The sequence below is a fragment of the Hyperolius riggenbachi genome, chromosome 2 (genome assembly GCF_040937935.1).
Source record: "Hyperolius riggenbachi isolate aHypRig1 chromosome 2, aHypRig1.pri, whole genome shotgun sequence".
In the NCBI taxonomy this organism is placed as follows: Eukaryota; Metazoa; Chordata; class Amphibia; order Anura; family Hyperoliidae; genus Hyperolius; species Hyperolius riggenbachi.
In genome coordinates this window covers 495472003-495497946 of record NC_090647.1, presented here as the reverse complement: position 1 = coordinate 495497946, position 25944 = coordinate 495472003, and the positions used below count along the sequence as shown (strand labels likewise).

The 25944-nt window shown below is 43.0% G+C and overlaps 1 protein-coding gene and 1 long non-coding RNA gene across 3 annotated transcripts in view; one reads left to right on the top strand and one right to left on the bottom strand.

The window, feature by feature from the left end:
- The window catches only part of HLCS (holocarboxylase synthetase), a 228621-nt gene that overhangs the window by 27364 nt on the left and 175313 nt on the right, over positions 1–25944 (bottom strand). The window lies entirely within an intron of this gene.
- On the top strand, positions 732–24583 carry LOC137547166 (uncharacterized). The gene is made up of 3 exons (XR_011026508.1): positions 732–841; positions 15342–15430; positions 24082–24583. It is a non-coding gene; the product is annotated as an uncharacterized lncRNA (long non-coding RNA).

Genomic DNA, 25944 nt, shown 5'->3' with positions numbered 1-25944 from the left:
ACTAGTTAAGGGCCCTGCCTCTAACTTAGGAGGCCTGGGTTAGAATATCAGCTCTTCCTGTTCAGTAAGCCAGCACCTATTCACTGAGGAGAACTTAGGCAAGTCTCCCTAACACTGCTACTGCCTATAGAGCATGTCCTAGTGGCTGCAGCTCAAGCGTTTTGAGTCTGCCAGGAGAAATGCGCAATATAAGGGTCTTGTCTTCTTTATATGAAGCATGTAACTGTACACTGTCATGTCCATTCATATTTGTAGGTGAAAAGGGAGGGGGTTTCATTGCCTAGACTTGAGGACCACATCAAAATTTTGCCATGGGGCTTGATATTTCTTACCAAAAGATAAAGAAAAGATGAAGAAAAGAGGAAGAGAGAGATGCTGGTGGGGAAAGAAAGAGGTGGTAGTGAGAGAATGCAGTGGGGGAAGAGAGCGAGAGAGAGAGAGATGGTAGAAAAAGTGGGAGGGAGAGAAAAAAAGAGAGAGAGGTAGTGCAGAGAGTATAATAAACAGACAGACACACGTATATATTAATCATTGCACAGCAATTAGTAACTGGCTTTATACCAGGAAAAGTCTCTAAAACCCAAACAGAGGCATGTCCTGAGTCTATACAGAATGAGTGTTCACAAACAACGTCTGGGCAACACAGACATAGAAACCCAGAGAGAACAAACTGTGCCAGCACTGTGGCCAGGGGATCCTTGAAGATGAGGCGCACTTCCTGTTGCACTGCCCGAGTATACAGCAAGCAGGGGCAATCACTTCAAGAAATTGCTGGACTTCATCCCAGACTTCAGCTCATTAGAGACAGAGAAGAAACTCAACATTTCTACTGAGAGAAGAGGTACAGAGACACAGAAAGGCACAGACTGAGAGGAGCATAAATGAACTGTAATGTGATAATAGCCATTGACTGCTTACTCCCGATTAATCATTCTTAGCTTAAAGTGTTCTAACTACTTTTCATGCTATCCTATTGTCCTTAGACTATTGTACAGACATATGAATATGGTAATTATTAGATTGTGATAGGTAATATCAAACCTCCCAATTTTTCGAGATAAGAGAAACACTTAATCCATGTTCCTGTCACACCCCTAATCACACCCCGACACATCCCTATTTTAGCATACCATAAAGTGTTCATAAGAAAAATGTTGTTTTATCATTCAAACCACAGTGATCCTTTCTATCCTGGTTCATTTTCCTTCATATTAACATTTGAAAATAAGAGCTATATCAATTCAAAGGATGGGAATAAAGTAGAGTCAATTAAACACACTTTGAATAGAAAAATACATATATTTACATAAATATATACATCAGTCCTGAAAAAGGGACAATTGAGGAAGAAAGAGGGACAGGATTCCCAAAGAGGGACTGTCCTTCCAAAAGAGGGACAGTTGGGAGCGATGGGTAATATCGTACCATAAACTGTGAGGCTGCCAGAAAAGTGTTACAGAAAATGTAACTGTATAAATCATGAATTATAAAATATTTCTGGAGTTGAACTTCCTTAAACACTTCAGCATGCAGATGTTCTCTGCAAAACTGTACATTACAGGTCAAAGGGAAAAGTAAAGGAATAATACATTGTAGCAGCAAGCTGCGTGAGAAAATATCTCTAAACTAGAGAAAACCCGACAATAAAGACTTATCAGAACCTTTGCAAGTAGCCAAGCCCGAAACAGCAACATAATCTGCCAAATGTCGCACTTTTCTAATGAGAAGACGTAAAACTCCAGCTACAGATAACAGATCAGATAAGGGAGGTCGCAACCTCTCAAGAGTGTACATAGGAACCACATCTATGCATTCTTTATACAGTTGTCAGGCTTAATCCCCGGAGTAAACAGCAGACACATGGTCAACACCACGATATGGCATTTATACGGTAGAGTGTGGGAAAAATGATACCTGTACAAGTAATGTGTGTGTTTGTACAATGTCCTATCCAGACCTAGTCCATCTGCAACTGCTTTGTCATTGCCCACTCCCCAAGGAGCAACTACCAATACAATAATTTGTAAAGCGCTTTTCTCCCTTAGCACTCAAAGCGCATAGATATGGCTCAGATCAAAACAGGGTAGCAGGCTGGACTGTGTTACAGAGGAAATAGTCAGGTGTTCATAAATACCAGACTAAACAGGTGGCTTTTCAGTTTGGACTTAAATGCTTCCAGCGATGGAGATGTCCTGATTGGGTGTGGCAGTTCCAAAGTGTAGGGGCAGTATGACAGCAGGCTCTGCCTCTAAAGGTTTTGGAGGTTAACTCTGGGGGTGACCAGGTTATTAGCGCCTTTTGATCCAAGATTGAGGTGGGGGGGGGGGGGGGGTGATGCAGTTGCAACAAGTTCTTCCAGTATCCAGGGCCCAGATTGTGCAAGGATTGGAATGTCAATAAGACAATCTTAACCACTTCAGCCTTTAGTTTTTTTTCACCTTATGCATCCGAGCAATTTTCACCTCCCATTCCCAGACGTCAAGGAGGTTTGGAACAGCACCCATGCAAGGAGAAGATGGTGTGCCCAAGTCAGCAGCGTTCCACACCAGTGGAGCTGTCACATAGAAGGTCCACTGGAACAGGCACCACCAATGTAAATTTATAGACAATGGTGCCGCCTGTTACCTTCCCGACCGGTTTCGCAGTCTTGCGTCATCAGGGGATTTTTTTTTTCTTTTTCTTCTCCCCTGATGACGCAAGACTGCGAAACCGGTCGGGAAGGTAACAGGCGGCACCATTGTCTATTGATCTACGATTGACCATTACATGCGCGCTAATCTTCCGGGGTTCCCTGTTTATGGGCCCCGTATGTGAGTTATCGTTTTTATATCTACTGCCTTTTAAAGAAATTTTATCTAAATAAACGGGTTACGCTTAGATATTGCCGTTTTTGTTTCCTATATAAATTCCTGAAACTTTACCTCCATACGGCTGTCCACTGGATCTTCACGACGTCTGATGTTCCCTGGACGTTATCTGTAACCTGAGCCATTTTACAACCTTATAATGTGGGTTGTTTGGAGCTGGTAAGCCTTTTCTAGTTTTGATGTTTGGCGGATATCTACCTCTGAGCATTTGATATATTGTGGTGAAGAATTTACCATTCCCTACATATAATGACTTTCTAAACCTGCGCTGACCTTTGATGTATGCCTGACTTCTGAACTTTTGGACATTGTTCTTCTCAGCGGCGGTTCCATTGTCCCTTGGCGCCGATATATTTGCTACAATGTAAATTTATAGTCGCTTTATTTTCATAAAATTTATGAAAATAAAGAGACTATAAATTTACATTGGTGGTGCCTGTTCCAGTGGACCTTCTATCACTAATTATCACAATTAAATAATCTATATGTTTTTTTTTTCCACCACCAATCAGTCTTTCTTTGGGTGGTACATTTTGCTAAGAAATATTTTATTCTAAATGCATTTTAATGGGAATATTAAGAGAAATATGGAAAAAATTCATGATTTGTCAGTTTTTGGACATTATAGCTTTAAAATAATACATGCTACCATAACTAAGACCCACCTATTTTATTTGCCCATTTGTTCCGGTTATTACACCATTTAAATTATGTCCCTATCACATTGTATGACGCCAATATTTTATTTGGAAATAAAGGTGCATTTTTTCAGTTTTACGTCCATCACTATTTACAAGCTTATAATTTAAAAAATATTAGTAATTTAACTTCTTGACATGCACATTAAAAAAAATTCAGACCCTTAGGTAACTATTTGTTTTTTTTATTGTAATTTTTTTTCTAATTAAAAATTGTATTTAAATATTTTTGAGTGTGTGGGAGGTAAACAGTTAATTTTAGGTGTAAAAATGTATATTCATTTTAATAAAAATGTATGTAGATGTAGTTTTACTAGTTAGCCACAAGATGGCCACAGTCAATGTTTTTTTGGCTTCCTGTAAGCGTACTTTCAGGGAGTGAAGAGGGGATGTGTTACAGAACAATCGTGGCTTCTCCATAGAAGCCAGCGATCATTCTAAGGAACTTAGATCAATGCATGGGAACTGCTTTCTCATTCATTGATCTCCGGGCTAACGGGCGGCCCACGCAACCCGGCAGTTCCGGCCCTGCAAACCCCGGCGGCTCAATTTTCTCATGGACGTAGCCCCTACGTCCAGCATGCATATTTGGACGTAGGAGCTACATCCTGAAGGCTAAAGTGGTTAAACAGAATTCTCCATTTTATTGGTAACCAGTGGAGTGAGTGAAGGGTTGGTGTTATGTGGGAATGGCGAGGTTGGCTTATTAACAGCCTTGTAGTACTAATCATTCTGCACTAGTTGCTGGTGGTGCAGGTCTAAAAGCAAGTTACCACAACTTGCTTTTAGGATGGTGAGCCCATATGCAAGGAACTTTGGACATTGTTTATAACTAATGACTATGAAGTATGAACAAACATTAGACTAGGATAGCAGCTACAATTGTGTAGCAAGGAAGTACGAATTTAGTTTTCTGACAAATAGGATATTCAAGCTATGATTAGAAATGAACCAAAATTTCTATCAGAACAGAAAACACAACCATAAAATATTGAAGCCCAACTTAATCCAGAATCCAACATATTCTCAAAGCTGGTGAAGTCAATTCGTATAAATGGTGTCTGCAGAAAATCTCAGACCAAAAGATTACCCAGCTGGGGACTGCGTATAGTTCAATGCCAGGCTTGTGGTTCCTCAAGCCTCAAATGGTATATATTTAACTAAGCCGGCTCGCATGTTGCTTGCACAACGACATCCAAAACACTAGTAAAGCACTTTTCTCCCACAGGACCAAAAGCGCCTAAGTTTGTCTCAGATAGTGATGTGTACCGGGAAAAGACGTATGTGATCATAAATGCCAGACTAAACAGGAGGTTTTTCAGTTTTGATTTAAATGTGTCCAGGAGCCGTCTTGATTAGGTTTGGCAAGGCATTCCACAGGGTAGGGGAAGCATGACAGAAATCTCTGCCTGCAGAGGTCAAGTTATTGGATCCTATTTGAGGTTGTGGGAGGTGTGATGCAGTTGCAAGAAATCCTTCAGGTAACCAGGGCCTTGGTCATGTAGGAATCTGAATGTTAGTATGCCAATTTTTAAAAAGGATTCTCCATGTTATAGGTAGCCAGTGTGGTGGGCAATGGATTGGTGTTATGTGGAAATGGTCGGGTTGGCTTATTAACAGTCTTGCAGCAGCATTCTGCCACTTATCTCAGCATTATAATGACAGCTGAGATGCTCCGATCAGGAGCCAATTTTATTGGCATTTGACCCTGTGAGCCAACAGCAGTGGTCACAGGGTAAACATTAAAAGAAAAAGCTCTGGTCTTAAAGAGAACCAGAGACGAAACACCCTCATGTATTTTACTACATTTATCAGTGGGAACATGACAGTAAACACCTACCATGCTCTCCGTTTCATTCTTCTCTGCTCAATTTGCCTGTTATCAGCTCTGATAAGAATCCCCGACTGAGCGTTCAGTCTAGGTTTGACCTGGAATCATTATAGCTCAATCAGTCTTCTGTGAAGTCTTTTCAAGCCCAAGCCAACCCCCCTCCTGGCTCAGCTTTCCTGTTTTGCATACTCAGAGCTCTGATGACATGGGAGGGGCTGCTCTGCTGAGAAAGAAGCTCTGAAACAACAGACAAGTGTGGCTGCCTGTGTGATCTGTGTGCACTGTGCAGTCGTCGTCATTATCTGTGCAGTTTCAGATGAAACACAGATTCAGCACACAGATGAAAGGCTGCAGCTGCAGCCCTGCTTATCTGTAGTTTCATAGAGCCTAGAAAGCACATCCAGAACAACTCATAACCCAGAAGCAGCCAGTGGCCATATTGGATTTTTCCTAGAGCAATAATGGATAAAAAAAACACTCAAAAAAGCACACCAGAGGGGCAAAATTGTCAGGTAGAGCATTTATTCTTTAGAAGCTATCGACTGATATGTTTATTTTGTGTGAAACGTTCATCTCTGGTTCCCTTTAAGGTGCCAGAAGTGCACAGTCCCCCCAAAAATTATCATCTTGATTCATATCTTTGTGCCTCAAGTATTACCTTTGGAACCCAAGTGTTTCAATTTAAAACTGAGAGAGACATAGAAGCCATGTGTTGGTAAAGGGAGATTGTGTTCTGTAAGAGTGAATGGGCTGAAGAGGTGAGTACAGAGATGAAATGCCTTAATGGCCTGGTGCTTGTTCAATAAAATTAATAGTTAAAGCCCAACCAAGCTCAAAAGTTTACAAGGCAAGTCCACAGACAAATCCTTGTCCCCATTTGGATTTCACTGTGATTTGGATTTACATCCCATTTTACAGTATGTGAAAGGGTCCATATACTTGGAGTCACTGGGCTGACACCTCACTGAAGAGCTTTTTGAATGCACTGGCTATAGAGTGCCCATGCAAAGCCAGCTTCCAGCACTGCAATTTGGGGAGACTTGTGATTTTCACACAAATGACATGGTTTTAGGATAAAGGACGGTAGGACTACTATGTTGGTAATAAACAGGTGGGAGACCAGTTTTTATTGTATAATATGCTTTGTTTAATATGCCAGACTGTAGTTCTTAAAAATAAGTGATTAAAAAAATATATTTTCTACTTTAACTGATAGCCTACACAGTACAATACTCTGCTACAGTTATTATTATGGAGTAATGATGGTCAATGATATGCCAATTATGCTGAGTTTAAAACTTATAGCAATTTTATGTACATTTATGCACATTGGAAATTAATCAATCATATTTACCATTTAAGCTACAACAAGCTAGTGGTGTGTACACACTTGAAAGATTAATGAAATATATCAGACTAATTTTACCCCATTCCATGTAGTATGAGAGCCATACTCTACACAGTCTATTTTGTTGAGCTGAACTCCCCATCAGATAAAAGCCTTTGCAAGATGCTGCACACAAAGATGTACACATTCAAAAGATCAGTATCTGCAAAAGATCTGTTCCTGCAAAATGCATTCATACTCTATGATATCTGCAGATCCTCATACACACCTTGTCTAACAGACATTTATCTGCAGATCAGATCCACCAGGATGGATCTTCAGAGGATTGCCAGATATGCAGATGAATGTCTGTTAAACAAGGTGTATATGAGGATCTGCAGATATCATAGAATATGAATGCATTTTGCAGGAACGGATCTTTTGCAGATACTGATCTGTTGAATGTGTACAGCATCTTTGTGTGCAGCATCTTGCAAAAAATGTTATCTGATGAGTTCAGCTCAATAGAATAGACTGTGTAGAGCAGTGCTGTCCAACTGGCGGCCCGCCAGGCTTCCTGTTGCGGCCCGCTCCTCTCCCCGAGATGCAGGCATGGCGTGCGCTATGGGCACCATGCCTGCTCCCTCGTATAGTGGCCTTCTCCTGTGTCCCCGCTGCCGCTGCCTCACAGCTCAGACCTCACAGATCGCGGCGACTGAGGCAAACAGAGTATGCATATTAACCGCACGGAGTACGTCACATGCGGAAGTGAAATCAGTCACTTCCGCATGTGACGTTCTGCCGCGTGGGTGTTATGCGCGCGCTCTGCTTGTTTCAGTCACCGCGATCTGTGAGGTCTGAGCTGTGAAGCAGCGGCAGCGGGGCACAGGAGAGAGGTAACGGGCGAGGCAATGGACGCTAACTGGGGAAACACCTGTCACTTACTGGGGGGGGGGGGGGGCACCTGTCACTATCTAACTGGGGGGCACCTGTCACTATAACTGGGGGGGCACCTGTCACTATAACTGGGGGGGGGCACCTGTCACTATAACTGGGGGGGCACCTGTCACTATAACTGGGGGGACACCCATCACTATAACTGGGGGGGGGAACCTGTCACTATCTAACTGGGGGGGGGGGGGGGCACCTGTCACTATCCAACTGGGGGCACCTGTCACTTACTGGGGGGACACCTGTCACTATCTAACTGGGAGGACACCTGTCACTATCTAACTGGGGGGACACCTGTCACTATCTAACTGGGGGGGCACCTGTCACTATCTAACTGGGGGGGCACCTGTCACTAACTGGGGGGGCACCTGTCACTATCTAACTGGGGGGCACCTGTCACTATCTAACGGGGGGGACACCTGTCACTATCTAACGGGGGGGGGGGACACCTGTCACTATCTAACTGGGGGGGCACCTGTCACTATCTAACTGGGGGGGCACCTGTTACTACCTCATCTGGCCACACCACAGCATCACCGCCAGCCCGGCCACAGCAGCACCGCATGGCCTTTCAGCCCACACATCATCACCAATCTGGCCAAAAACACTATTGCCAGGCCAGCCAGGCACAGCAGCCAGTAGAGGAGAATACAGAAGCCAGGTGAGAGGTGTCTACCATATTAAAGGGGCATTCTGCCTATTTATGTGAAATGCTCTCTATTTATGTGCCTCATGACTGCTGAATTTGTCGTGTTGGGGGCCTCATGATTGCTAAATTTGTCTTGTTGGGGGCCTCATGATTTGTTGGGGGCATCACGATTGCTGAATTTGTCTAGTTGGGGGCCTCAAGATTGCTGATTTTGTCTTGTTGGGAGCCTCATGATTTGTTGGGGGCCTCATGATTGCTGAATGTGCCTTGTTGGGGGCCTCATGATTGCTGAATTTGTCTTGTTGGGGGTCACATGATTGCGAACTGCGAGACTATGGGAAAAGCTGAATCATCATCATGAGACAATAGCATTAAACCTTTTTTAGCTTTTTAAAACGGAAAATAAAACTGGGAGGTTCTAAATAAAAAATATACATTTTCAGGAGTAGGATGGATGAAATTGTTTATCTTCAGAGTTTATTTTCAACTTGTATTTTCCATAATGTTCATGTATGAGTTAAAACGTTTGTATGTAGTTTAAATTGCTGTTGCCACTTTGCGATAGAGAAGTGACTTTTGGGTTGCAGTTTGGGCACTCGGCCTCCAAAAGGTTCGCCACCACTGTCATAATCTAATGTCCCACATTGCTAATTTCATGTAAATTTGTCTCCACCCGTGGCCACACCCACATTCTGGTCCATGGCCACACCCATTTTGCGGCTCGCAACGGAACCCCCATGGTTTTTGGCGCGCCGTGTGCGCCACGCAGCTTCACCAAAATCTTAAATTGCATTTTGTGGAAAGTGCTGCCAATCTAATTGTCCTTTAATTGCATTTTTTTTCCTGGGGGGGGGGGGGTCCTGCGGCTCTAGCAAGAACCTTCGGCCCTCCACCATGGGGTCTGAAAAAACAAATGATCCTCCATGCCCGTGAAGTTGGACAGCACTGGTGTAGAGTATGGCTCTCATACTACATGGCATGGGGTAAAATTGGTCTAAAATCTTTCATTAATCTTTCAAGTGTGTACACACCATAAGTATCGTCACATAGTGGCTATGGCAGCCAACAGCAGATAAATAAATAGACCAATCCCGCTCTCCTCCCCATGCATATCCTATGCACACATACACCAATACATATACTGTACGCTTTGTGGTCACGTAAATATTTTAAAGTAATTTTAAGGCTATAATTTTAGAATAATGTTAAAAAGGGGCTTAATTACAGCTTTAGATATAGTTTTGTGGTTTTATGTATTCACCTTTTTAACTGTTATGCAAACACGTACAACTTTATATATGTATATATGAATAAACTGTAAATATATTATTCTTTATTAGCTAAGCACATTCTCACATTTTATATTCAGTGGGAGAATGGGAAGTTGGGTTGCTTCTGTAAGCACCAGTAAGAGTTTTAGTGTATTTTAAATGAAAATATAAATGTATTAAATATTGCCGCAGTGATCACGTGCCATATTAAATTGGCAGTACTATATTTTAATTCTACAGGCACTCTGCTGTAAAAACATACAGTGTTTAGGAGGTCTCTAGTGTACTTTCAGCATTGTACATGTTTTCTGGAGCACATAAAAATGTAACAAGAGGTTTGGCCACCAGAGGTGTAGACTGGGAGTGAGAACCTGGCAGTGAAATGGCATAAAGCAAAACTTAAAGTGAACCCGAGGTAAGAGTGATATGGACGCTGCCATATTTATTTCTTTTTAAACAATACCAGTTGCCTGGCAGTTGATCTTTTAGCAACAATACAGTCACAACCCTGAAACAAGCATGTGACTTTTTCACTCAGAGCAGCTTTGTTCACAGTCTATGGCTAAAAGTATTAGAGAAACAGGATCAGGGGCACAACCAGGCCACTTGCATTGTATAAAAGGGAATAAATGTGGCAGCTTCCATATTACTCTCGCTTTGCGTTTCCTTTAACCTCCCTGGCAGTAATCCCGAGCTGCACTCGGGCTAACCGCCGGGAGCTCTATGTAGAGTTGTAAAGAATTTACCTGTCAGCAGCTCCAGTGAGGTAGCAGCCAACTCTGGAAACGGAACTTCTCAGTCTTCTTCCAGCAGCGGCATCTCCGGCTCCCCTGCGGTAGTGACTGAGCACTCCTCCACCCTCCCCAGGCGAAGGCGCGCGTTTCTGAGAGGTTCTTATACTCTCAGATGGGCCCTGTGTAATTAGAGTCAGCTGACACCTTGCTTGGAGTTTGCCTTTGGTCAGCTGGGTTCTGTATGCTGCTCTGATTGGTTGGTTTCTCCTGGGGGTTGGTCTATGCTCCTTGCTGTCTGTACTTAACCACCCTGGCGTTCTATTAAGATCGCCAGGGCGGCTGCGGGAGGGTTTTTTTTAAATAAAAAAAAAACTATTTCATGCAGCCAACTGAAAGTTGGCTGCATGAAAGCCCACTAGAGGGCGCTCCGGAGGCGTTCTTCCGATCGCCTCCGGCGCCCAGAATAAACAAGGAAGGCCGCAATGAGCGGCCTTCCTTGTTTTGCTTACATCGTCGCCATAGCGACGAGCGGAGTGACGTCATGGACGTCAGCCGCCTCCGATCCAGCCCTTAGCGCTGGCCGGAACTTTTTGTTCCGGCTACGCTGGGCTCAGGCGGCTGGGGGGACCCTCTTTCGCCGCTGCTCGCGGCGGATCGCCGCAGAGCGGCGGCGATCAGGCAGCACACGCGGCTGGCAAAGTGCCGGCTGCGTGTGCTGCTCTTTATTTGAAGAAAATCGGCCCAGCAGGGCCTGAGCGGCAGCCTCCGGCGGTGATGGACGAGCTGAGCTCGTCCATACCGCCCGGCTGGTTAAACTCCCTTGCCTTGCAGTCTCTCGTTGCCCGTGATAGCAATCAGTACCCTGGTTTTGCTGAGCACTTTATCACTCTGTGATAAACTTATTGTATTTCAATGCGACTTTCATTACTCAATTATTGTATTTCAATGTGACTGCCAGACTGACTTAGATACGACTTTAGCTTGCTGACCATTCTTTCGCCTAGTCCTTTATACCGCAGCCAGCTGATCTAACGTGTATGACCTTAGCCTGTTACTGACTCTGATTCTGCCTAGTCCACTGTACCGCAGCCATCTGATTTAACATGTATGACCCTAGCCTGTTCCCGACTACGTCTGTCTCATCCATTGTGGATTGTATCACATAGCACCTAGCGTGATAAGAGTATAGCGCGCAGCAGACATCGGTAGTCGTTTCCTTCCTGTCCACTGAGGCTCTGAATCACTCTGGTGAGATTGCTGTGATTGATCTCACCACACAGTTACAGCGCCACCCAGAGGACAGAGGTAAAATTGCAGTGCTGGAGCCCAGGAAGGTGAGTGAGAGAAGGGGCTGCTGCAGAGACTCTGGCGGCATGATTTTCCCTCTTTTTAGGGTCTGAAACATTTTTAAAAGACCCTAAAATCTGGAAATAATCATACTGCCGGGGGAAGGGGGGGGGGGATGTTAAAGAATATCTCCACCTCAAATAAATATAATCCACCTCTACACGGTTCAAATATTTTAAAGCCCACCAATAGGAAAAATTGTAAACCAGAGAGTGGAGCTAGTATTAGTATGCCACCTGTTATTCTTTTAGAACAGCCATTTTCCACTGCTCCCCTTCTCTGGTGCCTGTAATTTCTGCCAGGAACTTGAATCATGTCACTGCTGCATAGATCTTGTGATCCTACCTTCTTCTACCATTGACTTACATAAAGCTGCGTGTGTACATCCACGCACCACCTATGGGAGCGAAGATTGGCTACAACTAGGTACCAGTGATGTCATCTTATCCCCTAGCAGAATAACAAGCACCAGGGAGGGGAGGAGACTGCAGACTCACAATACTATAACGCAGAAAACTGCTGCTTTTACAGATAAGAGAGGCAGGGCAGTGCAGTACTCACAGCACCAGCCCTGCTGTCTGGTTTTCAGTTTTTCCTCTGGATTGTATTACGCAGACTGTGAATGATCTCTCTAGTATTTTCTTAGGTCATTGTGGTTGCTCTGCTGGTTTTATTGTGAAAGCTTACTTGCATGGCTCACTGAACTATTGGTGAGATCAGAGTGATTTATCCCAACTATGCCTACACATACCGTATCTAGTATCTCTAAGGATTTGTAGGATCGCTATACAGAACAAATGATAATGCAATTAACCCAGTAAAGCAAGTGGGTGCAGTGGGTGCAGTGGGATTAACCACTTCACATTATGCATTGAAGGGTTAAAATGGGTATGCGCAGCTGGTGCGCATGCTCCCACGGCACGCGGGCATTTCAGCAGGATGGACATTAAATACTCTACTTGCACTAATTAAAACACAAATAGGATGTTTATAAACGTCCATTTTGTAGTGGTAACATAGTAGTCTATTGGCTACTACTGGCATAGAGTGCCCAAATGACTGTCTGGGTGCCAGATTACAAAATGTTTACACAGGTGTCTCTATGAGATGCCTGCCAAGCTTGGTGCCAAATGGGCCTGATCCGAGGTTAGACTGATTCCATTTTAATACCTTGGTAGTTGTATTACATATTATACATATTTACATGTAGCTACCATGTTAAAATGATTCTGGGATATTCATGGGATCATGAGATATTGATTAAAGTATGGGACAGTTGTTTTATAAATGTAAAAAATAGAGCTCTACTGTTATTAGAAAATTGCCTACAGTGGTCATACAGTGCTGCCCATAATTATTCATACCCCTGGCAAATTTTGACTTAAAGGTACTTTTATTTAACCTGCAAGTCATTTTTTGATGGTAAATGACATAGGTGTCTCCCAAAAGATAATAAGACGATGTACAAGATGCATTCTTGTGGGAAAAATATTTCTCAGCTTTTATTTACATTTGTGCAGTGTCCAGTTCAAAATTATTCATACCCTTCTCAATAATCAATACAAAAGCCTTTATTGGCTATTACAACAATCAAATGCTTCCTATAATTGCAGACCAGCTTTTTGCATGTCTCCACAGGTATTTTTGCCCATTCATCTTTAGCAATGAGCTCCAAATCTTTCAGGTTGGAGAGTCTTCTTGCCATCACCCTAATCTTTAGCTCCCTCCACAGATTCTCAATTGGATTCCAGTCAGGACTCTGTCTGGGCCACTCCAAAATGTTAATGTTGTTGTCTGCTAACCATTTCTTTACCACTTTTGTTGTGTGTTTTGGGTCATTGTCATGCTGCAATGTCCACTGTCGCCCAAGGCCAAGTTTCTCTGCAGACTGCCTGATGTTGTCGTTGAGAATCCTCATGTATTGCTCTTTTTTAATGGTGCCGTTTACTGCGATTAGGTTCACTCGTCCATTGGCTAAAGAAGAAAAAACCCAAAGCATTAGGTTCCCACCATCATGTTTGACAGTGGGGATGGTGTTCTTTGGGTTGAAGGCTTCTCCTTTTTAACACCAAATGAAGGAAACATCATTGTAACCAAACAACTAAATTTTTGTTTCACAGAAGACCAGAAGTCTTCTTCTTTGTCCAGATAAGCATTTGCAAAGGCCAAGCAAGCTTTTGTGTGCCTTATCTGGAGAAGTGGCGTCCACCTTGGTCTGCATCCGGGGAACCCTGCTGTGTACAGTGTCCGTTGGATTGTCTGCCTTGAGACATTGCCACCAGCAGAGCCCAGATTCACCACGATGGCCTTGGTGGTGATCCTTGCATTCTTTTTCACCTCTCTCATTATCCTCCTGGCCAGCACAGGTGTCACTTTTGGCTTCCGACCACGTCCTCTGAGATTTTCTACAGTGCGGAACATTTTAATAACAAGTATTTTTTAATAATACTTTAACTTGTAGCCACTGTAACTTTAAAACATTTAGAAATGGCCTTGTAGCCCTTTCCTGACTTGTGAACAACCACAATGCGCAGCCACCGATCCTCACTGAGCTCCTTTGTCTTAGCCATGACTGTCCACAAACCAACTGCAGAGAGCTGCTGTTTTTCACCTGTTGAGTTGATTAAAACTGCTGTTCCCAAATAATCAGGGCAATTAGGATGCTTTAGAACAGCTTGGACTATTTGGAATGGTATAGAACTTTGAAATTTTTCCACAGACTAGGACAGTTTGTGAAGGGTATGAATAATTTTGTACTGGGCACTTTTTGCTCAAATATAAATAAAAACTGAGAAATGTTTGTGTGTTTTTTCCATAATAATGCCTCTTTGTCTTATCTTTTGGGAGACGTCTATGTCATTTCCTGTCAAAAAATTACTTGCTGGTTTAATAAAGGTAACTAAGTCAAAATTTGCCAGGGGTATGAACAATTATGGTCAGCATTGTGCATATTACTTAACAGTATATATGTCCTTCCTGATCACAAAATCATTTTTACATGGTAGCCACCTACAAGTATGAACATTGGAATGTTTTTTAATCATCATCGCTTGAACAAATTAATTTTAAAATCTTGACTTTCATTTCTGAAAAACACTTTAGAACATGTTTGCTACATATTTTCCTTCCTTTACAAAGGTGAGCAGCCTATGGCAAAGGCGGGTTTAGGACAGTTGCGAAGGTGAAGAGTACACAGACAAGTTGTGATATTACGTAAGAAGGCTTTATGAATCCCAGGATTAAATTCATTAGTTTCTTATTTCTATTATAAAATTATAGAAAAATATAAGAAAGGAACACTGTGATTTTAGCTGAAATAATGTAGATCCTATGATTGCGGATGAAATATAGTATGGTCTGCAAACTCATTTTTCAGCTTGTGGGTTTATTGCTTGTGGAAGGTGCTAACAGAAGAGGAATGTAGATTTCAACAGAAGACATGACGTTCCGCCAGCATCCCCAATGCGTCAGGCTATCCTCACCAATCAGTCTCACGGCTAGGCCTGGACAGGCCATCTCTACGGGGGATAAGAGGGAGATTCGGAGCAGGAACAGTCTGAGCACACTGTCTGCCACCAGCTTAATAACTCAGCCACTGCCAGAAATATGTGACCATAGACGCAAAGCGGGCTTAGGAAATTCACATTAATTTCATTTCTCTTCAAGGCTGGCTACACGTCAAACAAAAGAAAATCTGAAGTCAGCTGTCCGAGATGTACAGGAGCTGGTGTGGCCATTTGGAGGAGCGACCGCAGGTGAGGAGATCTTAAAGGGAATCTGAAGTGAAAATAAACTTATGATATAATGATTTATATGTGTAATACAGCTAAGAAATAGAACATTAGTAGCACAGATATGAGTCTCATATTGTTTCCAGTACAGGAAGGGGTTAAGAAACGTCACTCGTTATCTGTGCAAAAGAGCTTCTCTGAGCTCTCCGACCAAGCTTAGTCAGCTACAGTTCTGTTTCTGTTTCTGAACGCACTTATCTTAACCTGTCTCTCATTGTTTCTTGTTTGTTTAAGGTTTTACTGCGGGAAAGTTCAAATGGTCATTAGCTCTGCTCTGTTTCATAGTTTAAAAAGCAGAGTGTAGTTTGTAAACTGCAAATATTAGAGACGATGCAATGTTATTAAAAAAAAACCTGAAAATAAAAATATGCGACTATTTTCTTTGCTACTAATGTTCTATTAATTATATAGCCGCAACAGCGCCCCTGCTGGAGCCAGAAAAGGAAAATATTACACAGCCTGACAAATGGTCAGCTGTGCGTTCCGTGGACTGCAGCAAGACCGCCGTGGGACACAGGACGACGGGGGAAGCCTCGATTGGGTCTAAAAGCTTCTCCCTACTGAGGTGAGTACCCCCGGGGGAACTTTTTTTCGTTACAGAGTCTCTTTAAATCAAATAAATTACTGTCATCCAACTACTTACAGCAACAAATGATCTCATTTAGATACAATTGACGATTTTAATAAATAAGTCACCAAAGAAAAATCCCCATTAAAATAAATAAAAAACGATCCGTAAAAGAGTTAAACATAGAACTTTTTTTTTTTTTAACTATACTTAAAAGTTTATCTTAGATCAAGCAACTCTTATAAAATGTAGTCAGGAAAACGGGCATATTAAATCTGAAACCATAACGAAAACAGCTATCGGATGTATTAATTTATTACTCCTCGATTAACGATGCTTGCGTTTCCCATGTTGAAGAGTGCCACTTCCTGTGGTCGGAGATTTTTCTTTTTCGCCTTTTCTATAAACCAATACTATAAAAAGTAGCAGTACCATTCCAAAAATAAGTTTGAAAGTGGCCAAGATGTATAAATCTGGTTCTGTTCTGCTGATGGCTAGGAGAGAATGTTTCGGAGACGTGCCAGGGCTCGGCAGCTAGGAACGTCTGTCAGCCCCTTAATCAAGTTCTAGCGTCGTACATCTCAACGTTATGAATGTGCGTTATTGTTGACCATCCAAACAGACATAGTAGCCACAGCTGACGGTCAGCTTGTCTGGAACGGAGGAGATAATATCAAATATTTCTCTCGAATTTCTTCACTAACCTTCATGCCCGGCAACATGTTTTTTGGCAGGGATTGCCCTTTCAACACTGTAATTAAATGTATTCCGAAATAATCACAGTGGCTCAACGTAAGGAAGTGAGCTAAAAAAAGAAAGATGAAATGTACTTGCCAGGTAAATGTTAACGAATATCCCTAACTTTATTTAAAGTTACTTAGCAAAGTCTACAGCGGCGCCAAGAACTAGTTTATTTCACACTGGCAGTCTATTGAGGGGACCCTTCATGCTCACTAAAGTGTACCTGAGGTGTGGAATTAAACAAAAATATACATACCTGGGGCTTCCTCCTGCCTCCTCCAGGCCTATTGCTCCTCCTCGTTCGTCTGCAAGTGGCCCCGGTAGGTCGTCCAGTCGGGGGGGGGGGGGGGGGGCAGATGGTGCAGTAGTACTGCGCAAGAGCAAAAACCTCCTGACGATGGGAGCGTGTGCATGGCCATGCATGCGCAGTTGGACCCAGAACGGAGGATTTTCCAGGGCCAATTGTGGACAAATGAAGAGGCGGAGGAATACGGCGTGGGAATTATAAGTCGTGGGGGGGGGGAGAGGGCTGGAGGAAGCCCCAGGTATGTATATTTTTCGTTTTATTCCTCATCTCAGGTTCTCTTTCAATTCAATATTTTCACACCTTATCCAATATATAACTAGCGGGGAAAGTAAAGAAGAAAAAAAGAAAACCCAGCATGCCCTGCAACTTCCTTTGTGCGGCAGATGTACCAAATAAGAGCCAGGGAAACTGGGGAATGATGGTTTATGGAGGAGAAAAGTAAGAGTGATTTTTAACTTTTGGATTGCCTGGTTAGCATCCTTATTACTTGTTTACCAGATAAAAATAAAGAATTGATTTTTGATTTTATGCCCGACAGTTACACTTTAAAGGGAAACTGAAGTAAGAGATATACGGAGGCTGCCATATTTATTTCCTTTTAATCAATACCAGTTGCCTGGCAGCCCTGCTGGTCTATTTCTCTGCAGTAGTATCTGAATAACACCAGAAACAAGCATACAGCTAGTCTTGCAGATCTGACTTTAAAGTCTGAAACACCTGATCTGCTGCATGCTTGTTCAGGGGCTATGGCTAATAGTATTAGAGGCAGAGGATCAGCAAGGCTGCCAGGCAACTGGTATTGATTAAAAGGAAATAAATATGGCAGCCTACTTATACCTCTTACTTCAGTTCCCCTTTAACAAACATTGGATGCAGCTTGGATCTCTGCCAATTAAATGAACTTCCTGTTGATTTTGTTTGGTTTCAGCTGAACACCATTTGCATGCAAGCCAGAATTATAAGTAGGGATCGTCACTGAGATGCAAATCATTTCAAGTTGATGCAGGGTTATGCAAATATGGTATGCAATTTATGCAGCTTAAAAAAGGATCAACTTTTACCTCAGCAGAATTTGATTAGTTTATTTGCAAGCTGCACACATTTGCATACAAAATTTGCATAATGCTGCATCAACTCCAAATGATTTGCATCTCACTGACCATACCTAATCATAAGCATCCCATTGAGTGCCTCTGTTTATAAGGGAAAGTGGTAACAGCCCTTTCCCTAGACTATAATAGAGGTTTAACTGAGTTCAGAACATTGTTGGCTGCGTGTGAGGTGATGGGTTTAATGTATGTCAGCACTCAATTAGGCAGAAGCAGATTGATAATGTCACTGTGCGCACAGCCTCTGCATTTGTCACCGCATGCTCCCCTGGTAAGAGGTAATGTGGGCATGTTTTGAAAATGTCCATGTTTAATATCACAGACACTGAGCTCCAACCTCACTGGAGGAGACAAAGGAATAAAAATCTGTGAAGAAAGAGGGGAGTGGTACTGCTGGACTGCTCATGAGTTAATAAAACACCTTGTTCCTATTGTAAACAGATTGGTTTCCTCTGCTTTTGATTATAGAGTCAGCAGACATCTGCTGATTACAAAGCGACATGGAGCAACTGCAGCCAATGCTGCTTCTGACGAAAATACATTCCTGTTTGGAGGTTCTAGCAATGAACTTCCTGACAAACTGTAACAGATACTTGTAACGCCTTAAAATCACTAAATGCAGATAGAAGTTTTAAAATGCAGATGTCATACTAACTAGCTAATGCCATAATTAGAGGGGAGGTCACTTGCAGCCTGAACCTATCAGTGTCCCTGTGCTGCCATGCCACCTCCTTCCCGACTGAACCTATCAGTGTTCCTGTGCTGCCATGCCACCTTATTCCTGACTGAACCTATCAGTGTCCCTGTGCTACCTTGCCTCTTCCTTAACCTCCTTGGCGGTAACCCCGTGTGAGACACGGGGTAAGCCGCCAGAGGGTGGCGCTCAGGCCCTGCTGAGCCGATTTACATAATTTTTTTTCCCAAACACGCAGCTAGCACTTTGCTAGCTGCGTGTTTGGTCTGATAGCCGCCTCCCGCCGCCGATGCGCCGCTACTGGCCGCGATACAGGCCCCCCTATACCCCTTGCGCAGCCTGGCCAATCGCCGCCAGGCTGTGCTATGGGGTGGATCGGGACTCCCTGTGTCGATGACGTCACTCCGTTCATCACCATGGCGACAGGGGAAGCCCTCAAAGAAATCCCGTTCAGAACGGGATTTCCTTATGGGCAAGCGGCGCCGGCGGCGATCGAAAGATACGGGGGGATGCCGCTGGGAGGGGGGAAGCATGTAGCTAGCGCTAGGCTAGCTACATGCTAAAAAAAAAAATAAAAGGTGAAAAAAAACCCTCCCGCGGCCGCGGGAATCATACCGCCAGGGAGGTTACAGGATACCCGAGGTGGGGAAAAAGAATTGGAGTTGTACTTACGTGGGACTTCTTCAAGCCCCCCCAACCCCCGCCGCAGTCTATCACGCTCCTCAGGGATGTCCCGATCTTCTCCAGCATGCCGCTGTTCCATCCAAAACAAAGAGCTGCTAGTTGCGGGAGTCACGGGCTATTGCATATGCAAGGCCCCACACTGCACATGTGCAGTTCATAAAGACTTCAACTGTGCATAAGCAGAACGCTCCTGGCCATGGGAGCGCGATCAAGTAGGTGTGAGGCCAGGATCGATCATGTGCAGTTGGTAACCTTTCAGAGGAGTACACCAAGGATACTGTGGGACCTGACAGACCGTGGGGGGCTTGATGCTATTATTATTATTTAGTATATATATATTGCACCAACATCTTCCACAGCCCTGTGCAGTGTATATTGTCTTGTCACTCTGTCCCTCAGAGGGGCTCACAATCTAATCCCTACCATAGTCATATGTCTATTTTTGTATCGTGTAGTGTATGTGTCATAGTCTAGGACTAATTTAGGGGGAAGCCAATTTAACTATCTGTATGTTTTTGAGATGAGACAGGAAACTAGAGTGCCCAGAGGAAACCCACATAGACACGGAAAGAACATACAAACTCTATGCAGATAGTACCCTGGCTGGGATTCAAACCAATCAGAACCACTTCCTTTATCTATACATTGATGTATATTGGTCTATAGCCCCAGTGATGCTTACTTAGCCTAGGCTGTTTAGCTATGTGTACCTTTTCCATTATTTTATGCAAAGCATCAGGTAATTTATTTTATTTATTTATATAGCGCTGACATATAACGCAGCGCTGTACAGAGTATAGGTAATGAGGAATACTTGACAGTTCAGGAACTGCAGATAAAAGTTTCTCACTCTATCCACGCACTCCGTGTCAGAGGTCAAGCTGCTGTCAAAGATGTTGGAAGTTATGGATTTAAACCATCCATCCCTACCTTATGAGCCATAAGCTCTGTCACCAAACAAAAGCAGTAACGGCAGAATTACCTATTTACCAAGGCTACCAGAGCAACTGACATCCAATCTAGATGTAACGATTGCGGAATTATCTCTGTGGTCAGCGCACAAGATGTCCTCCACAAGCGTATAAAACGGCAGAACCCAGCTTGGTGCAATGCACTTGTAGAGGGAAATTCCCACCGGCAGATGGAGCTGTGGAGAGCTGAGGAACAAGCCCTCTGCACTGTCACAGATGCCAGATGGGAATTGTACGAATAGCAACAATGCAGGGCAAGATAGCCCCCTCAGAGAGAGAGAGCACAGAGACAGAATGTATGTGTGTCCACCAATCTAGTCGCCACCCGGCGACGGTGAACACACAACAGCAGAAACCAAGTAGGAACGCAATCGCAAGAGTGGCGATTGCCAACAGTGACACAAGACCGAGCAAGACAGAGTACGAGTGTAGCAAGAAAGACAAAGCAAATAACAATGATCAGAACGCTAAGGAAAATAACGAACGCACTCGCTAAGCGTGGTCGGCGCATAAAAAGCGCAACAGCGACAAAGCACGCTAATGGCACGGTCTCCGCACGAAAAGCGCAACAGAGAAAAAACACGCCAACCCTAACTAACCAATGAAACATGAAAATGAAAAGAGAACGTGAACGCTTGCTAAACGGTTACCTCACCGAGCCTACAGCAAGCGTTCGTTCCAGACAAGTCAGACAGAAGGAGTAACCAGCAGCCACCGCAGCTCTGGTCTACACTCCCAGACAGGGTACAGAAGGAACCACCGCCACTACCGCTAGGGCGGATGCAATCCAGACAGACAGAGATATGGAGCAACCAGTAGCAACCGCTGCTCTGGCTTGCACCCCTAAGACAGAGTACAGAAGCAACCACCGCCACTACCGCTAGGGCGAATGCGATCCCAAAAGACAGACAGATGGGGCTACCAGTAGCAACCGCTGCTCTGGCTTGCACCCCTAAGGCAGAATACAGAAGGAACCACCGCCACTATCGCTAGGGCGAATGCCATCCAAACAGACAGAACGATTTCCTGTCGACCGTCGCTGGCGACAAGACAATCGCAACAGATAGACAGTACAAGGCAATACAGATAATACAACCTGACTACGCTAGAAGGAATGCTTAGTGCACTCCCAAGGAATTACCCTAAGATAATCTTAGCAAACGATTTGCAAAGGCTGACAGGTAAGTAAGCAGAAACAAACCAGTATGACCAGCCAGGGATTCTGGGAGGAAATGGTATTTATACTGCAAGCCATCAAAGGAAGCAGCTAAGCAATTTGCATGACAAGTGGATGCAAATTCCTCACCAGAACAGCAACTCTCCAACTTGCAGAGTGGAGACAGGTCTCTTTTCCAGGGACCTGCAGCACTCAGACCTAAGAAATGGTCAAAAAGCTGTCTGCTTGTGCAGACAGCAGAGCAGATCATTACACTAGATTCCTTAGTCCTCATCTGGGACACTTACCAGCACACTGCATTATAAGAAATTATAATGTCGTTCTCTGGGTATCCTTCAACAATCAGCAGCAAGGTGAACTCTGCGCAACTGTGCCCTCTCTATTCCCTCCTTCTCCGACTGATTAGCAGTCGAAGGTGAAAAAGAGGATTGGAAGAGAAAAATTGCTCTTTCTCATCATTTGAATTTATCAGGAAGGGCAATGCATCGAGTGGGAACAACTTGCCACATAATTCATGTCATCTGAATGGCTACAGAATGGGGGTTGAAAAAAAACATCTTTACATTTCTATCTTGAAAACGGTGTTAAGTAGAGATCTGCGCCAGTTCTTATGATTCTGTCTTAGTTTCCATTAGAGAAGATGTAGCAGCAGTTAAAAGAGATTTGGGGAAGGACAGAGCCCTTTTAAATCTGAAAACTTATCTTGGCTTTGCAGAACAAACCCCTGAGGCCATCAGATAAAGACGTTTAAGGATCCTGCAAGTTACAACTGAAGTTCTTCAGGCCAACAATGACACACAGCTGCAAACATACCAGAGACGAGCTCTAAGCTCGGAAAATCCCCACCATTCATATTAAGAATGAAGAAGACAAACATTCTTCTCAAAAAACCCTTCTAATTCAGAGAGCTCTTTCTGATCTGCCCCAAACCACCCAAATTATGCAGCCTATAGGATGAACCTATATGTACAAAAGGATTAAAGTATCAGCACTCCACTTACATCTCACTTCTCAAAGAATTTCAATGAATCCCGGAGAGTGAAGGAAACAGAAGAAGGAATAAAAAGTTAAGAAAAAGAGAGATAACAGATTTTTTTTTTTAATAAGTTCAAAGCAAGGGATCCAAATCTGAAAACACCCTCTACTTCTTTGTCAGTGTTCAGGACACAGTTAGGGTTATTAAATAAGAGAAAGGAAAGAGAATATACTGTAGTTACCCTACCCATATATATTTCAGACATTGCTTGCCAAGTGTATGGCAGTTGCTGCATTCACATTATATGTTTTGCAAAACGCAAAGTTTTACAATGTGCCACGTGTTTGTTATCATATGTGCTTTAACACAGAGGGTAGGTAGCAGGTGCGTTTTTTAACTTCTTAGACAGGCACAGTGCAAAGCAGGTTTTTGAGATCTTCCAACACCAGTGTTTATATGTGATGTACAGCTTATTTACAATATTTTCATAAAAACTAACAAAGCATGAACAAAAACCTTGCCACTAGATGGGTGAATAATTGCAAATGGGAGAATCCTCTCAAATGTTGAATCCTCTCAAATGGGAGAAAACCTAGTGTTTGTCCCAAATCAAAATAAACAACTAAAAAACAAAAAACAAGGCTTTTTGCAGCACATAATTTAGATTTATTGTTTGTCAGTTCAGCCATTTGCTTTTTTAGCACAGGACTGGTTTAGACTGAACATGTCTTTATTGCACATCTGACCACTTCTCTCAAAGAGAACACCAAATCCTGGAGTGGATTTGTTAATGACGCACACATCAGACAGTCTACTGAACAACACGGGCAATGTGTTGTAATGCGTTGTGTTGCATTATAACATAAAATAACAGGCATGGGACCATATTTCATTCACCTTTTCTTATTTAATATTTATATAGCGCCAACATCTTCCACAGCGATGTACAGAGTATATATAACTGTCCCTCAGAGGGGCTCAAAATCTAATCCCTATCAGCCATATTTCTATGTATGTATCATAGTCTAGGGCCAATTTAGGGGAAGCCAATGAACTTACCTGTAAGTTTTTGGGATGTGGGAGGAAACTGAAGTGCCCGGAGGAAACCCACACAGACAAGGGGAGAACATACAAACTCTGTGCAGATAATGCTGCCTGATGGAAGATATGCAATGTTTAAACTGAAATTTAGTCATACAGTACCTATTAAAAATATTGTCTAACCTATTATAATATATAAAATAGAGACAATTTAGGAATGTACAATTATTATTACAATGTTGTACAAATTTAGCAAACGTTCTTTTTCTAAGATAAAGGAGACCCAAGTTTTTAATGCCTTTCTTTTAATACCATCTTTTTTTTTTTTCCTATTCATTCTGAAATAGAATCTCCAGCCTGATTTTGCAGTTCTGGCTGAGCTCCTGATCGGAATAGCAAGTCTGGGACCCCCTGCAAGGCAGCAGAATATTGGAAAGCGCTGGGGGTTAAAGTTCAGCTGTGATCCGTTCATTGTGCCGGGAGCCGCATGGCCTGCCCACCAATACAGCAGGTTAACCGCCATCATTGAACACTGCTGCTAATTAAGGGCTCTTGTTTTTCGGCAGGAGCGGCGATCGCCTCCTGCACTCGAACATGACTGCGGCACAGAGAGTGGAAATTATCTTCTGATCAGCTCAGACAAGAGGACCCAGATGGTCTCCGCCAGGCCTCCTTCAGAATAAATGAGGTCTAATGGAAGCGCGGACAGCCGCCAGGTGAAGGGAAAAAAATAGGGTCTGGCTATGACCTCTCCATTTTTTTTCTTTTACAGTGTGTACAATACTACAGCTGTGAGATTCATGATCATCGCAGAGAGCAAGATATTTTCCCAGGCATAAAAGAAGTACAGAATGCAAAATAAAAAAATAAAACAAAGATTTTATATAATTTTAAATAATATATGCATTATTTGTATGTCTATTTGTATGACACATACACACTACACATCGCACACACACACACACACACACACACACACACACACACACACACACACACACACACACCACACACTACACACACACACACACACACACACACACACACACACACACACACACACACACCACACACTACACACACACACACACACACACACACACACACACACACACACACACACACACACCACACACTACACACACACACACACACACACACACACACACACACACACACACACACACACACAGTCTTCACCCTAAAATGCGTCTATTTTTTTTTTTCTAAATTATTATTATATATTGTTTTTACAGTATACTTTCAACTTTAAACAATCCCGCCTCATTCACATGGGGTGCGTTCAGAAACGTATTAAAGTGCATGATAAAAAAACGTATGCGTGGATCATAACGCATTTCAGTGTGCATCTTTTAAAGAGACACTGAAGCGAATTAAAAAAATTATGATATGATGAATTGGTTGTGTAGTATGGATCATTACTAGAACATTAGTAGCAAAGAAAATATTTTCATTTTTATTTTCAGTTATATAGTTTTTTTTTTTTTTTTTTTTATAACATTGCATCATTTTCTAATATTTGCAGTTTACACACTACTCAGCATTCTAAATGATTTTACAGAGCAGGCCAGTGAATTTTTGAACCCTTCTCTGCAGAGAAAAAGAAGATACAATGACTGACAGTTGAGATAAAAAGCTTCAGAAGACAGCGCTCTCTGTGACTTTGAAAGTCGTGGAGCTCAATGGCTCTTTTGCATAGATAACAACTGGAGTTTCTTAACTCTTCCTGTACTGGAAACAATATTAGACTCATATCTCTGCTGCTAATGTTTTATTTCTTAGCTGTACTACACATACAAATCATTAAGCGGTCTCTTTAAGCGGACCCATGCGTTTACATGCGCTTAAATGCGTTTTTGCTCAGCATGTTTTGTTTATTTGATGAAGCAGTTGTCAATAAAGATTTGTTTTCATCTGCATTTTTTTTAATTAGGGGTAAAAAACTCATCTCCCATTCACTTGCATTGCTGTGCGCTTCACAGCGCAACACACAGAGATGAATGCACCCCACATTTCTGTAACAGAGTGTGAACAGCTCCAATCCTATATAATAAAATGCCTATCGCTGCGTCCTCCTGTGTCCGTGGCTGCTGTTTGGTGCACATGTGAGGCAGGACTTCAGGCAGCGGTTGTGGACGGCCCGCGCACATGAGGAGTCAGTCATGTGCATGTACGCGGGGGGTCACAGT